A 15186-nucleotide genomic window follows, 5' to 3' on the forward strand; every position below is an offset into this window, starting at 1 on the left:
TTTTAGGTTTCTACGAAATGAAGACTGCCTGTGAACTAAACCATGGTCTAATGCTACACGCTTTGATCACTAAACGTAATAATGACATACTACCGAGCGAATTAGTATCAGTAATCAGAGAAAGAATGGACGGAGTTAGAAAAGAATCCAGATGCGAAGATAATAAGTTACAATTTGGTAAAGGAAAATCAAAATCCGCAGCGAAAAGAAGAGCACGACACCTAGAACGATGTCACAAATGCGGAAAATGGTCACATGGAGGTAAATGTTCAAATAATCAAACCTATTCAAATACCGAATTTGTTACTTTATGCAGAGACGGACCGTTCATATGTTTAGAAGAAAAGACACTGAATGCTCGAGGTTACGCCTATGTAGCCATGGAAAATCAATTAAACCGACTATCTTATGAATGGAATAGATCATATAACTAAGAAATCTATTTCACAGGTATGTCTGTACAGTTTTTATTTTTATTTTTATTTTTAACCTTTTGATAATAAACGCTAATTTGTTCGCTAAAAAGTATTAAATTGGTATTAAATAAAATTAGGTTTGGCGACCGAAATTATTGATATCATTCAAAAATTTATTACATCACTGCGAAATTTAACGTTTATTCTTAAGGTATAAATATCTTTAATCAATCAACCCAAAATATTTCAAAAATTCGTCATGAGTTAAATTAGGTCTTGGAACCGAAATTACTTTACCGAAAAGAGGGGCGCATATTTTTGATAATATTTGATTGATTAAAGTGGGATAAAAAGACAAAAAGATTTTTAATTTTATTTGTACCATGTTTTTAAAATTAATATTTAAATCTTAAATTAATATTGTAAACTTTGTAAAAACAATATATTTAAAATTGTAAATATTTGAAAAATTAATATAAGTTTGATATGAATTTATAAATTTTTAAATTAAGTTTGGTATGAATTTTTAATTTTTAAAATATTAATTTTTAATTTTATGCATTTCAAATTTTAAGTTTGGTGTGAATTTTTAATATTAATTTTGAATTTTATATTTAAGTTGTGTGAATTTAAAAACAAAAATTTACTTTATCTCATTAAGTTAAGAATATGATTTTTAAAATTCGTCGTAAGTTGAAGACTAGGTCTTTGAACCGAAATTGCTTTACTCGAGGGAGGGACGAGAACTTTTATTATCATTATTTTTAATCTTATTGATTTAAAGTATGCCAAAAACATTAAAAAAACCCAAAAATCTTAGCTTTTAAAACAATCGCTACAAAAAGATAAATTTTAAAATTTTGTCGAAGGACGGACTAGGACATCGATCCGAAACGACCTCGTCCTAAATAACAAGGGAAACAAAATTTTAAAATTAAGTACTTAATTGTTTCAAAAGTTAATGATTATAAAAAAAAAAAAAAAAAAAAAAAAAAAAACTCCGCGACTCGCGGAGTTTGAAGTGCAAAACCTCCGCGACTCGCGGAGGGACCGAAAATCAGAAAAAAAATATAAAGAGCTGAACGATCAGTGCACTCCAAAACCCAAAACACAGAAAAAATACTGCGAAAAACACCCCGAAAAACCCGGGAAAAAACCCCAAAAATCCCAATTTTTAACCGTTAATCACCAAATCTTTTGCTAAAATCATGTTGAGAAGGATGCTATCTAAGAATTACTCAAGAAAAACGAATGAAAGGGGTGAATCTTCATCCCAAGCCCGCAATGCTCCTGCTGAGAATTTGGAACAACAGGAGGTGGATAACTACTACAAGCAGGATGTACCTCATCCAGTCATGACCTTTTCCGATATGCACTTGGAAGAGTTGCACCCGAACCTGAGATTTGACAGACTTTGGATAGATTATCCAAAATATCAACGGGGTTTGCATACTCTTCACTTTAAGGTTGTTGAGGTACCGAGGGTCATAGAATGGGGACCCTTAGAAGCTGTAGAATTGGCCGGGCCAATTAGGGAATTACTTGTACAGAGGTATGGTAATTCTTCTTTTAATGACTGGATATGTTTATTCACCATACGTAGACCTGTATATAAAGTATGGTGTGAAGAATTGTTATGTAGTATAGAGTTGAATGATCGGGTAGCTAGTTTAACCGATCGTTCTTTTATTAGATTTTTGTTAGGCGGTTCGATGCGCCACATGTCTTTACTGGACATGGCTCAGGCTTTACGTATATATACGCCTGAGGAGTTAGCGTCTGCCGATTGTAGAGGATTGATACTAAACGGTAGAAAGATAGATGAGAATTTTGATACACACGGTGTGTGGAGTCAAATGACAAGCCATCACCGTTTCAAAGGGGGAAACTACTCTTATTTGGATATAGATAGAGCCGAATTAAGAGTGATACATAGGTTTTTAGCTAATTCGATTACACAAAGGGGTAAAAACAAAGAAAAAGTAAATGAACAAGATTTGTTATACCATATGTGTATTCGAGACCCACAGAGCGCTGTAAGTATACCATATTGTGTGGGTTATTATTTATCAGCTATGGTTCGGGGGATGCGACCACATAGCATAATAGGAGGTGGAATTTTTATTACTTTGATTGGTGAATATCTCGGTGTGGATATAAGTCGGGGGGGATTATTAGTAGAAGAACCAGAACCCCGCGATACTATAGGTTTAAATGTATATCATGGTGCGAAAGTTTTGAAGAGGCGAAATAACGCCGCAGTACGATACCATGGTAGACATCCACAGGTGGAGAGAAACCAGCAGCAAGGTAATGTAGGAGGGGGGAATGAGATGCAAGAAATGCATAGGTTTATAGCTTCTCAGGAATACGAAAATGCTAGACAGAGAGCATTTGAAGATTGGCAAGTTCATCAGAACCAGATCATAGCTCATTGCCAACATATAGGTAGAAACTATATTCCTACACCGAAACCCATCTTCCCTCCTTGGTCTATAGAGATGCAGCCACCATATCCTACGTATGACCCTGCCGAAGCATTCTATAGCACTTATGGTTATGCCTGGAACCCCTATTGGTACCAATATCATCCTTAGTTTACTTATTATTTTTTTTTATTTTGTAATTTGTAATTATTGATACATTTAATATTTTTGTTAATATTGTAATCATTTTTATAATTATCTAACTTTTATTCTTAGATTTTAATAATTTTTGAATGTGGGGTAATATACCAAACTTCAAAAATATGTATATATGTTTGCAGTTTATCTTATGTACACAACAGGGTAAAACAACGCATTTTCAAAGACTGGCATTAAGTTCAGCAAAAGCAACTAATTTTGACGACAAGATGCAAAATATATGTGAAATAACAACAAGACGGAATGAACAAATGATGTGCACCATTTATCATTCAGCAAACAAACGCCAATATATTTGGAAACTTTGGTAAATATTTAATCATTTTCACACAAATCACCCTCAATAATTTAAATTGTTACTGATTTCTTGCAAATGAGGGCATTGCAAGATCTTAAGTGTGGGAAGGGATTAAATTCTTTCGGATTTTAAAATTTTTATATTAAACACTTGGTTACCATTAAAAAAAAAAAACTAGTAAAGCAGTAGTTGTATTAGAATCTAGTGCTCTCTGATAAAAAAGAACAGCCCTAGTCTTAGATACTGACTACCCAATTCTAGTAAAATTTTTCAAAATTTTCAATTAAATGAATTCAAAATCATGTTTATACATATTTATGAACGATAAAACTAGGTTTTAACACCGAAATTATTGTTACCTCGGAAAGGACATAAATTGAGAAACAAACTAAAATGTTAAAATTCATTTAAAATGGAATAGAGGACGATAAAAAGGAAAATAAAAGCCAAGTGTGGGAAAATTTACCAAGTTATTTTAAACATATGTCACATATATCTGTAACAAATAACTGAAAATACTTTTGCTTTGAACTAAACTAAACTGTTTTACCCAATGAAAGAAAAGAAGAGATGGATCTACACGATGAATCAATTCCATCATTAAAAGGAAGTAAAGTCTTCCGAAAAAGACACGCGCTTCTTGATTTAGGTCATGAAGTTGTCGTTCAGACCAGCTGTAGGTTGACGAAAAATCTAGAAAAGTCATCACTAAAATCAGCAGGAAATCCACGGACCTCAGCATTAAACAGGGTCGCCAAGTGGTCAGATTTATCCTAACCATGAGAAGGATTTATCTCGTACAATGGGGGGGCACCATGCAAATTAGCTGGATAAGACTAATGAATCAGATCCCCAGAAAGGATAATCTCCTTAAAGATTAAAAATCAGCTTTTAAGACTGATATTACTCAATCCTAGAGATTGACCTTAAAGATTGAGAATTACAAACTCATGGAATTCGATGATATCTAAACTCGAGCTTAAACGAGAAAATATTTTGATCAAAATTACAAACCGATTTGTTTTCTGAAAACCCTATTTTCAATGCGTTCATTACCATTGAACGTAAAATCCTAGGAATTCACCTGGAATTCATTAGGTCACCTGAACTAAATCGGGTGTCAACCGTAAGAACGGTGGTTGCATAACATGGTCAAAGACAGGACCTTGTGCCAGACCGAAAAAATTATAAGGGTGAGCTTTACTATTGCTCCTACCAAGGATAGTAATTGCGTCCGACACATTATAGACCATAATCAAAAGCATGTCACGGGACATTGCCTTAACAGTTGCTTGTTCAACGCTTTCCTTTACAACCGGACGGTAGTTTATCGAAAGGTAATATACGGGACAAGTAAACTGGACGTGTTGCTTTCCAAATACAAGGTTAGCAAGTGGGTGACACAAAACAGCAAGTTTTGAGCTAAAATTTTCAAATCTGAAACCCACCAAACCCACAAAAATATTTTGCAAACACCGGTAAAGGGTTATCCCGGAAAACTTATCTAGGGTAAAAACTAGATTTAATTTTCAAAAGATCAAATGTTTTCATAAAGATCCAATTTCCTTAATGGATCTAAATTTTTATAGTCATGTGGGACTGTAAACCATATCGTTACTACCATTGTTTATACCGCCGTATAGAAATCACTGATGTACAAAGTGTGAAGAATAAAGAAGTGATTCTAGTATTTCAAGACAATATTGCTTGAGGACAAGCAACGCTCAAGTGTGGGAATATTTGATAATGCTAAAAACGAACATATATTTCATAGCATTATTCCTCAAGAAAGACAAGCTTTTAGTTGCAATTGTTCTATTTACAAGTGATATTCGTTTAAATAATAAAAGGTGAAGACAAAAGACAGATTCGACGAATTGAAGACGCAAACGACCAAAAAGCTCAAAAGTACAAAAGACAATAACAAGGAGTTCCAATTATTGATAAGAAACGTCTCGAAATTACAAGAGTACAAGATTCAAAACGCAAAGTACAAGATATTAAATTGTACGCAAGGACGTTCGAAAATCCGGAACCGGGACCAGAGTCAACTCTTAACGCTCGACGCAACGGACTAAAAATTACAAGTTAACTATGTATATAAATATAATATAATATATAATTAATTATATTAATTATATATATATATATATTATATTTATAAATAAAAAAACCGTCGGCAGAGAAACTCCAAGGACTGAGCTGTAAAATTAACCTCCGCGACTCGCGGAGTTTGAAGAGTATTTTGCCGCGAGTCGCGGAGCCCCAAATTTCAACTCTGACTATAAAGCCAACCGAATTCTGATCAAAATCATCAATCTTTTTCTTCTCTTATCATACGTAAAATTTATATATATATATATAATTTATATTTTAATTTTAATTTTAATTCTAATAATAAGGGTATGTTAGCGAATGTTGTAAGGGTGTAAGTCGAAATTCTGTCCGTGTAACGCTACGCTATTTTTAATCATTGTAAGTTATGTTCAACCTTTTTACATTAATGTCTCGTAGCTAAGTTATTATTATGCTTATTTAAAACGAAGTAATCATGATGTTGGGCTAATTACTAAAATTGGGTAATTGGGCTTTGTACCATAATTGGGGTTTGGACAAAAGAACGACACTTGTGGAAATTAGACTATGGGCTATTAATAGGCTTTATATTTGTTTAACTAAATGAAAGTTTGTTAATGTTAATATAAAGATTTACAATTGGGCGTCCCTATAAATTACCATATACACTCAATCGGACACGATGGGCGGGGTATTTATATGTACGAATAATCGTTCATTTAACCGGACACGGGAATGGATTAATAGCCACTAGAATAATTAAAACAGGGGTGAAATTACATTCAAGGGTAATTGGTGTAATTGTTAACAAAGTAGTAAAACCTTGGTTTACACGCAGTCGATAACCTGGTGTATTCATTAAACAAAGTATTAAAACCTTGTTACAATTCGAATCCCCAATTAGTTGGAATATTTAACTTCGGGTATAATAATAATTTGACAAGGACACTCGCAATTTATATTTATGACTGATGGACTGTTATGGACAAAATCCAGACGGACATATTAAATAATCCAGGACAAAGGACAATTAACCCATGGGCATAAAACTAAAATCAACACGTCAAACATCATGATTACGGAAGTTTAAATAAGCATAATTCTTTTATTTCATATTTAATTTCCTTTATTTTACATTTAATTGCACTTCTAATTATCGCACTTTTATTTATTGTTATTTAATCGCACTTTTAATTATCGTACTTTTTAATTATCGCAATTTTATTTTATCGCACTTTTATTATTCGCAATTTCATTATCGTTATTTACTTTACGCTTTAAATTAAGTCTTTTATTTATTCAATATTTTACATTAGGTTTTAACTGCGACTAAAGTCTTAAAATCGACAAACCGGTCATTAAACGGTAAAAACCCCCCCTTTATAATAATAATATTACTTATATATATATTTGTATTTTTATAAAAGTAAACTAATATAGCGTTGAGCTTTGTTTAAAGATTTCCCTGTGGAATGAACCGGACTTACTAAAAACTACACTACTGTACGATTAGGTACACTGCCTATAAGTGTTGTAGCAAGGTTTAAGTATATCCATTCTATAAATAAATAAATATCTTGTGTAAAATTGTATCGTATTTAATAGTGTTTTCTGCTAAAATTAATAACTATTTTATATACACCTCGCATAACACCAGCTTACAATTACATCCTCGTTCAGTTTCATCAACAATTCTACTCGTATGCACCCGTATTCGTACTCGTACAATACACAGCTTTTAGATGTATGTACTATTGGTGTATACAATCCAATGATCGGCTCTTAGCAGCCTATGTGAGTCACCTAACACATGTGGGAACCATCATTTGGCAACTAGCATGAAATATCTCATAAAATTACAAAAATATGAGTAATCATTCATGACTTATTTACATGAAAACAAAATTACATATCCTTTATATCTAATCCATACACCAACGACCAAAAACACCTACAAATACTTTCATTCTTCAATTTTCTTCATCTAATTGATCTCTCTCAAGTTCTATCTTCAAGTTCTAAGTGTTCTTCATAAATTCTACAAGTTCTAGTTACATAAAATCAAGAATACTTTCAAGTTTGCTAGCTCACTTCCAATCTTGTAAGGTGATCATCCAACCTCAAGAAATCTTTGTTTCTTACAGTAGGTTATCATTCTAATACAAGGTAATAATCATATTCAAACTTTGGTTCAATTTCTATAACTATAACAATCTTATTTCAAGTGATGATCTTACTTGAACTTGTTTTCGTGTCATGATTCTGCTTCAAGAACTTCGAGCCATCCAAGGATCCGTTGAAGCTAGATCCATTTTTCTCTTTTCCGGTAGGTTTATCCAAGGAACTTAAGCTAGTAATGATGTTCATAACATCATTCGATTCGTACATATAAAGCTATCTTATTCGAAGGTTTAAACTTGTAATCACTAGAACATAGTTTAGTTAATTCTAAACTTGTTCGCAAACAAAAGTTAATCCTTCTAACTTGAATTTTAAAATCAACTAAACACATGTTCTATATCTATATGATATGATAACTTAATGATTTAAAACCTGGAAACACGAAAAACACCGTAAAACCGGATTTACGCCGTCGTAGTAACACCGCGGGCTGTTTTGGGTTAGTTAATTAAAAACTATGATAAACTTTTATTTAAAAGTTGTTATTCTGAGAAAATGATTTTTATTATGAACATGAAACTATATCCAAAAATTATGGTTAAACTCAAAGTGGAAGTATGTTTTCTAAAATGGTCATCTAGACGTCGTTCTTTCGACTGAAATGACTACCTTTACAAAAATGACTTGTAACTTATTTTTCCGACTATAAACCTATACTTTTTCTATTTAGATTCATAAAATAGAGTTCAATATGAAACCATAGCAATTTGATTCACTCAAAACGGATTTAAAATGAAGAAGTTATGGGTAAAACAAGATTGGATAATTTTTCTCATTTTAGCTACGTGAAAATTGGTAACAAATCTATTCCAACCATAACTTAATCAACTTGTATTGTATATTATGTAATCTTGAGATACCATAGACACGTATACAATGTTTCGACCTATCATGTCGACACATCTATATATATTTCGGAACAACCATAGACACTCTATATGTGAATGTTGGAGTTAGCTATACAGGGTTGAGGTTGATTCCAAAATATATATAGTTTGAGTTGTGATCAATACTGAGATACGTATACACTGGGTCGTGGATTGATTCAAGATAATATTTATCGATTTATTTCTGTACATCTAACTGTGGACAACTATTTGTAGGTTACTAACGAGGACAGCTGACTTAGTAAACTTAAAACATCAAAATATATTAAAAGTGTTGTAAATATATTTTGAACATACTTTGATATATATGTATATATTGTTATAGGTTCGTGAATCAACCAGTGGCCAAGTCTTACTTCCCGACGAAGTAAAAATCTGTGAAAGTGAGTTATAGTCCCACTTTTAAAATCTAATATTTTTGGGATGAGAATACATGTAGGTTTTATAAATGATTTACAAAATAGACACAAGTACGTGAAACTACATTCTATGGTTGAATTATCGAAATCGAATATGCCCCTTTTATAAAGTCTGGTAATCTAAGAATTAGGGAACAGACACCCTAATTGACGCGAATCCTAAAGATAGATCTATTGGGCCTAACAAACCCCATCCAAAGTACCGGATGCTTTAGTACTTCGAAATTTATATCATATCCGAAGGGTGTCCCGGAATGATGGGGATATTCTTATATATGCATCTTGTTAATGTCGGTTACCAGGTGTTCACCATATGAATGATTTTTATCTCTATGTATGGGATGTGTATTGAAATATGAAATCTTGTGGTCTATTGTTACGATTTGATATATATAGGTTAAACCTATAACTCACCAACATTTTTGTTGACGTTTAAAGCATGTTTATTCTTAGGTGAATACTAAGAGCTTCCGCTGTTGCATACTAAAATAAGGACAAGATTTGGAGTCCATGTTTGTATGATATTGTGTAAAAACTGCATTCAAGAAACTGATTTCGATGTAACATATTTGTATTGTAAACCATTATGTAATGGTCGTGTGTAAACAGGATATTTTAGATTATCATTATTTGATAATCTACATAAAGCTTTTTAAACCTTTATTTATGAAATAAAGGTTATGGTTTGTTTTAAAATGAATGCAGTCTTTGAAAAACGTCTCATATAGAGGTTAAAACCTCGCAACGAAATCAATTAATATGGAACGTTTTTAATCAATAAGAACGGGACATTTCAAGTTGGTTTCCACAAATGGTCCAGAAGTAGAGCTGAACATGTTAGGTATTCATACCTTACTAGCAACAGTGTAGAGTCTGTTAACGCACTATCCAAACATGCTCGAAAACTACCTGTTTGCATGTTGTTTGAGTTTTTTCGCGCTTCAATACAAGATTGGTATTTCAAACATCGCAACCAGTCGGTTAGTCTTACTTCAACGGTTACCCCATATACTGAACGTAAACTAGGCAAGACGACAAGAAAATCTAGAATATGGCAAGTAATTCCATCGACAAACAATCCAATAGAAGTGCGAGATGGCAGAAAAATGGAATGGTTAATCTCGACGATAAAGTATGTTCATGTGGGCAGTGGCAGTTATCGGGGATACCTTGCGGACATGTTATTACAGTAGCACGACTTTTCGGAGTGGAGGATGTTACTCAATTTGTATCACACTGGTTCACAACTCAAACTTATATAAATACGTATTTGGAACACATCCTTCCTTTGCCCCATCAGTCAGAATGGTCGTATCCGTCGCCCGGCGTTTTACAAATTGTAAACCCTCCCATTAAAGAGAAAAGAGCCCCTGGATGCCCTAAAAGTACAAAACGTATTCCGTCGAAGGGTGAAGATACTGAAAAAACTGTAAGAACTTGCGCTCGTTGCAAAGAACCAGGTCATGGTAGGGATACGTGCACAGCTTATGACCGAACAGGTGAATCAATTTCTAAAAGGGTAGTAAAAACATCGGCCTCAAAATCGAAGAAGGGTAAGGAGAAGGCCATAGATGCTGAAGCTTTTAAGGCATATCAGTCTCAGTTTTATGCAACGTGCAACTTAGGGAGCGATAATTAGTAACCCACTATCGCAAGTTTATGTCAATTTTATTTTTTACGTAATGTTGGATTTCGTTTGTTGTAATGTATTGTTGTATTCTAGGTACCTACTGTGTTATTTTATGTAAGTTGTTTTACAGGACACGCAAGGACGCAAATCATTTTTTGCGTACGCAAGGCTTTGCTTGCGTACTCAAGATTTTGCTTGCGTACGCAAGATAGACAAAAATATACACACGCAAGGACGCAATATTTTGCTTGCGTACAAAAGACGGCCAAAAATACACACACGTAAGGACGCAAAGCTATGCTTGCGTACGCAAGCATAACCTTGCGTCCTTGCGTGTAGTGTCAAATAAAACGGTTGCAAATGTATTTTCCTATTTACACAATATTTACATACAGGACCAGCAACCTATTAGCTACAATGTATCAATCAACCTGAATCTCTGATGATGGAGTTGGTGGCGGCGGTTCTTGTGTATCAAAACGTGCACGGAAGAACGTCCTTGCCATTCTGTTTCTATACTGCTCTGCAGCCTTTTTAGCATCTCCAAGGTTGTCAACCTCCTCCCTTCCATAAATAATCCTCTCCATGTGTATGCACACCCAAACCCCACAATCACCTTGACCACCAGTCTGCATTGGCACAATGGGACCAGGCTCAATTATCAACTCCACACTCTCTTTATTTTCATAGTATCCGACAATTTGGGAGTCTTGTATCTTGTTAAAATAGTCAATCGCCTTCAAGTACACCGGCAAGTTGTCACCCAAAATCTTGAAAACTGCGTCAAGTTTTTGTGAACTGACACATCCGGGTAAACTGTCGTACACAAAAACATTCATTTCTTCTAACTTCAACTGAAGCAGTAGGAAATGTTCTTCGTCATAAAAATGTACTGGGATCAAGACCTGTAGCAGACAGACAGAAAGGATAAAAAAAAACAACAGACGTAAGGACGTAAGATAAACTTTGCGAACACCCAAAATATACGCAAGGTCGCAAGGTTAACCTTGCGACCAGGAGACGCAAGGACGCAAGGGGAAATATGCGTCCGGTAACCAAGGCGCAAGGACGCAAGATAAACCTTGCGAAAACCCAAAACATACGCAAGGTCGCAAGGTTAACCTTACGACAAGTAGACGCAAGGAGAAATTTGCGTCCGGTAACCAAGACGCAAGGACGCAAAACTGTCCTTGCGTCTGTTCCAGAATAACAAATGCTGTATAAATACTTGTGTTTACCTGATCACAGTCGGCCCAAGATGGATATAGGTCAACACTGCCGTCTCCAAGTCCAATTAAGTACATGTAATCTGGAGGATTATGGCCAATAATTCCCTCTCCATCTGCTGTAGATTCCTCCTGTGTGCCCACCTCCTTCTGAGTATTGTCAAAATAAGTGTTGAACCTCTCAAACATGTTCAGGAATCCCAGTGGCATAATAGTCCATCGAGAACTTGCTTTAAGCACCTCAGCTGGAAACTCAGGAGTGGCATATACTTGACTGGCTCGGGGGAGAAATCTCTGACGATATCTCAAAAGAAATGTAGCCCAGCCGTCAATGTGCTATAAATATAACAAGTTAATATACAGTGTGACCTTAGTATAAAATAAATTGTATAAAATTATATAAAATTAACAAAAGAATAACAAACTTACAAACTTACCAAGTTATCCAAATAACCAGAATGTCTTAATCCCAGTAATCGAAGCCAAAAGTCTTGATTTATAAAAATGAATTGGTCATTTTGAAAGATGAACATGCAACGCGTCTCTTGCTTGCTCTCAATCATTGTCTTTGAATCTTTTGCTGGGCCTGCATGCTTTCTACCATCTGTAACGACCCTGGAATTTCCAACGTTTATTTATTAATAATTATTATTATTAATACGTGTGATTAAACGAATGTATGTTATTACATTTACATGTTGCCATGATTGCCCGAACTTGACTTTTAAGTGCCCGAAACGTCTTTGTGACACCCGAAACTTTCACGAATAATATTTTTAGATATTATTTACATTCATGATTAGTTTATTAATCATTTTAATTAACTAAAGTTGTTAGTTAGTTACTTGGGCCTTTAATTGGTTTAACTTGTTAATTAATTGAACTTGGGCTTTGATTAGTTAATGGACTCATGAATTAAGACTTGTAAGCCCACCCTACACTACTAGTGGACTTAGTTAGCCCATACTACATGTAAGTATTAGTTTCAAAGTGTAACTAGTTAGTCATTTACCTAAGGAATCTAGTTTGCCTTAATCCCCATGAAACTACATCTTTTAACCACCTTTTGTAAGGCTTTACATGTAATAATCCAATGAACTAATCCCTCCCCCCCCCATGGAGCCAAACCGTCGGCATTAGGAGGTAATAAGGGAGGGTTTTTCATTTTTTTGACTACTTGTTAACTTGTATCTTTCATTTATTTCTCATTCTCAAAACACACACTTCAAACTCACTTTCAAATTTCTCTCATTTCTCTCTAACACTTGTAAGTAACTTGAACTTCTTTTTCTCTTCTTCTTTCTTTGAAAAACCGAACCATAACACATTCCATAATCATCATCATACTTTGTTTGTTTTAATCTTTGTTTACTTGTGTTGATTACTAGTAGTTGTTACTCACTTATTTACTTGGTTTCAAGAAACAAACTTGCTAGTTTCTTTCTTCTTTATCTTGTATTTACAAGAACAAACAAGAACTAAGCTTACTAATTTATGTTCTACATATGTTGCACCAAAAGATTTAAGTTCATGGTTGTATAAAATCATACTTGTAAGTCATGGAAGTAAACTTAAAGTCTACTTTACTTAAAGATCAACTTTGGTTGAATCTTTAAAAGTATGAACAACCATGAATCTTTTTCTTGTTTATTTAGTTTACTACTTCATTTATGCACTTTAATTTCATGTAGTTAGTGTATATGGTCAAGTACTACAAGTTAGTCTTGATCTCATATCTCTTGAACAAATTAAGTTAACTTTGAAAGTTCAAGAACACACAAATAAGTTTTCTTAAATATAACTTTGGATCTAGACTTTTGAGTCTTGGATCTTCAAGATCAAACTAAGAACTATGTTCTACTACTTATGATCTTGATTAGTTAGTTAACTTTCAAGTTTATAGTTCAATATTTCTTTTATAGTCCATGTATGTGTTAGATCTAAGACCTTGATGCAACTTTGGTTCATCAAACTTCATACAACTCTTAAGTGAGTTGTGCTTCATGTCTTAGACTTGCACATGGGTTATGATGGTCAAGACTTGGTTAAGATGATGTAGATACATCAATGAGTTGTACACTTGAAGCTATATGCATCAAGGATGAGAACCATGATGAACATCAAGCACCAAGACCACCGGAACCCTTTTAAACTTACTGTTCTGTCCAAAACCTACTGACCTGATGTTTCTGTAACATACCAGTAGACCTGGGCTGTTATAACCTTTATTTTTAGATAGAAATTTTCGAGTAGATAACTTTTCATATAGGACTCGTCTTAATCCGAGTTACGGTTTGGGATTTATGGCCCTCCGATCGTCACTATGTCCTTTAACGTTGTGCAGAAATTTCTGACCTACTCGCACTTAGACCGTCGCCACGGTCAAACCAAGACGAGTTTGCTTCTGTAAATTTTACCACACTTAAGGGACTCATAGATGGAGCCATGGCCACTGGTCTCACCTTAATTCAGTAAGGGTAGAGGCTGTGGTGACTGACATAAGTCAGACTTTGTTGAAAACTACTTTCATAAACGAAACTTACTTTACGCCTTTTGTTTAATGATGAATGATGATGACCCTTAAGACCTTAAATACATACTTTTAAACCTATTAAGACGATTTACTGACTTATTACTATTTGACTTAGGTTGAGGACTTTCAGACCGTTTACTTTCACACCTTTTCCGAACCGACTTTACGACTACATTATCATTGTGAGTTATAGCATTCCCTTTTTACTTTAACTTATTTTGGGAACTGAGAATACATGCGGATTTTATGTTTTACATACTAGGCACGAGTACTTAAACTTATATATGTGTGGGTTATACAACGGCATAAACATTCCCTTTAGCTCGGTAACGTTTAATCATCGGTTTTTGAACCGTGAACGCGAATCTTAGATATGGATCCATAGGGTTTGACATCCCCACTCGGGCTAGTCGCGCTAGCATTTAACGAGTGTTTAATACTTCGTAGACATACGCACTTTCCAAGTGTACTTTCAGGGGGTATAAACGTTAAGTTAGTTACCAAGTGCCCACGGTTAACATATACTTTATCATACTATTTTGAAACGCTCGTTGTAGCACTGAAATCTCGTGGCCTACCTTACTTACTGTTATACTAAAACTATAGCTCACCAACCTTTGTGTTGACATTTTTAAGCATGTATTTCTCAGGTGCTTGAGGTTGCTTCCGCTGTCTTACTTGTTGTGCTGTAGACACCCGCTGCTTAGAGTTGTCCACGCATGAACTACTTTACTTTGCATTCAAACACTAGTACTTTTGAATTATGACTTGTAACGACCATTTGGGGTCACGTACACTTATTTATTGCTTCTACTTAGTGAAGCATACTTTTGGATTGTAAAACTTTCGATGTTGGTTTGACATCACTTTTAATT

This window comes from Rutidosis leptorrhynchoides, chromosome 7, assembly GCF_046630445.1.
Source record: "Rutidosis leptorrhynchoides isolate AG116_Rl617_1_P2 chromosome 7, CSIRO_AGI_Rlap_v1, whole genome shotgun sequence".
NCBI lineage: Eukaryota > Viridiplantae > Streptophyta > Magnoliopsida > Asterales > Asteraceae > Rutidosis > Rutidosis leptorrhynchoides.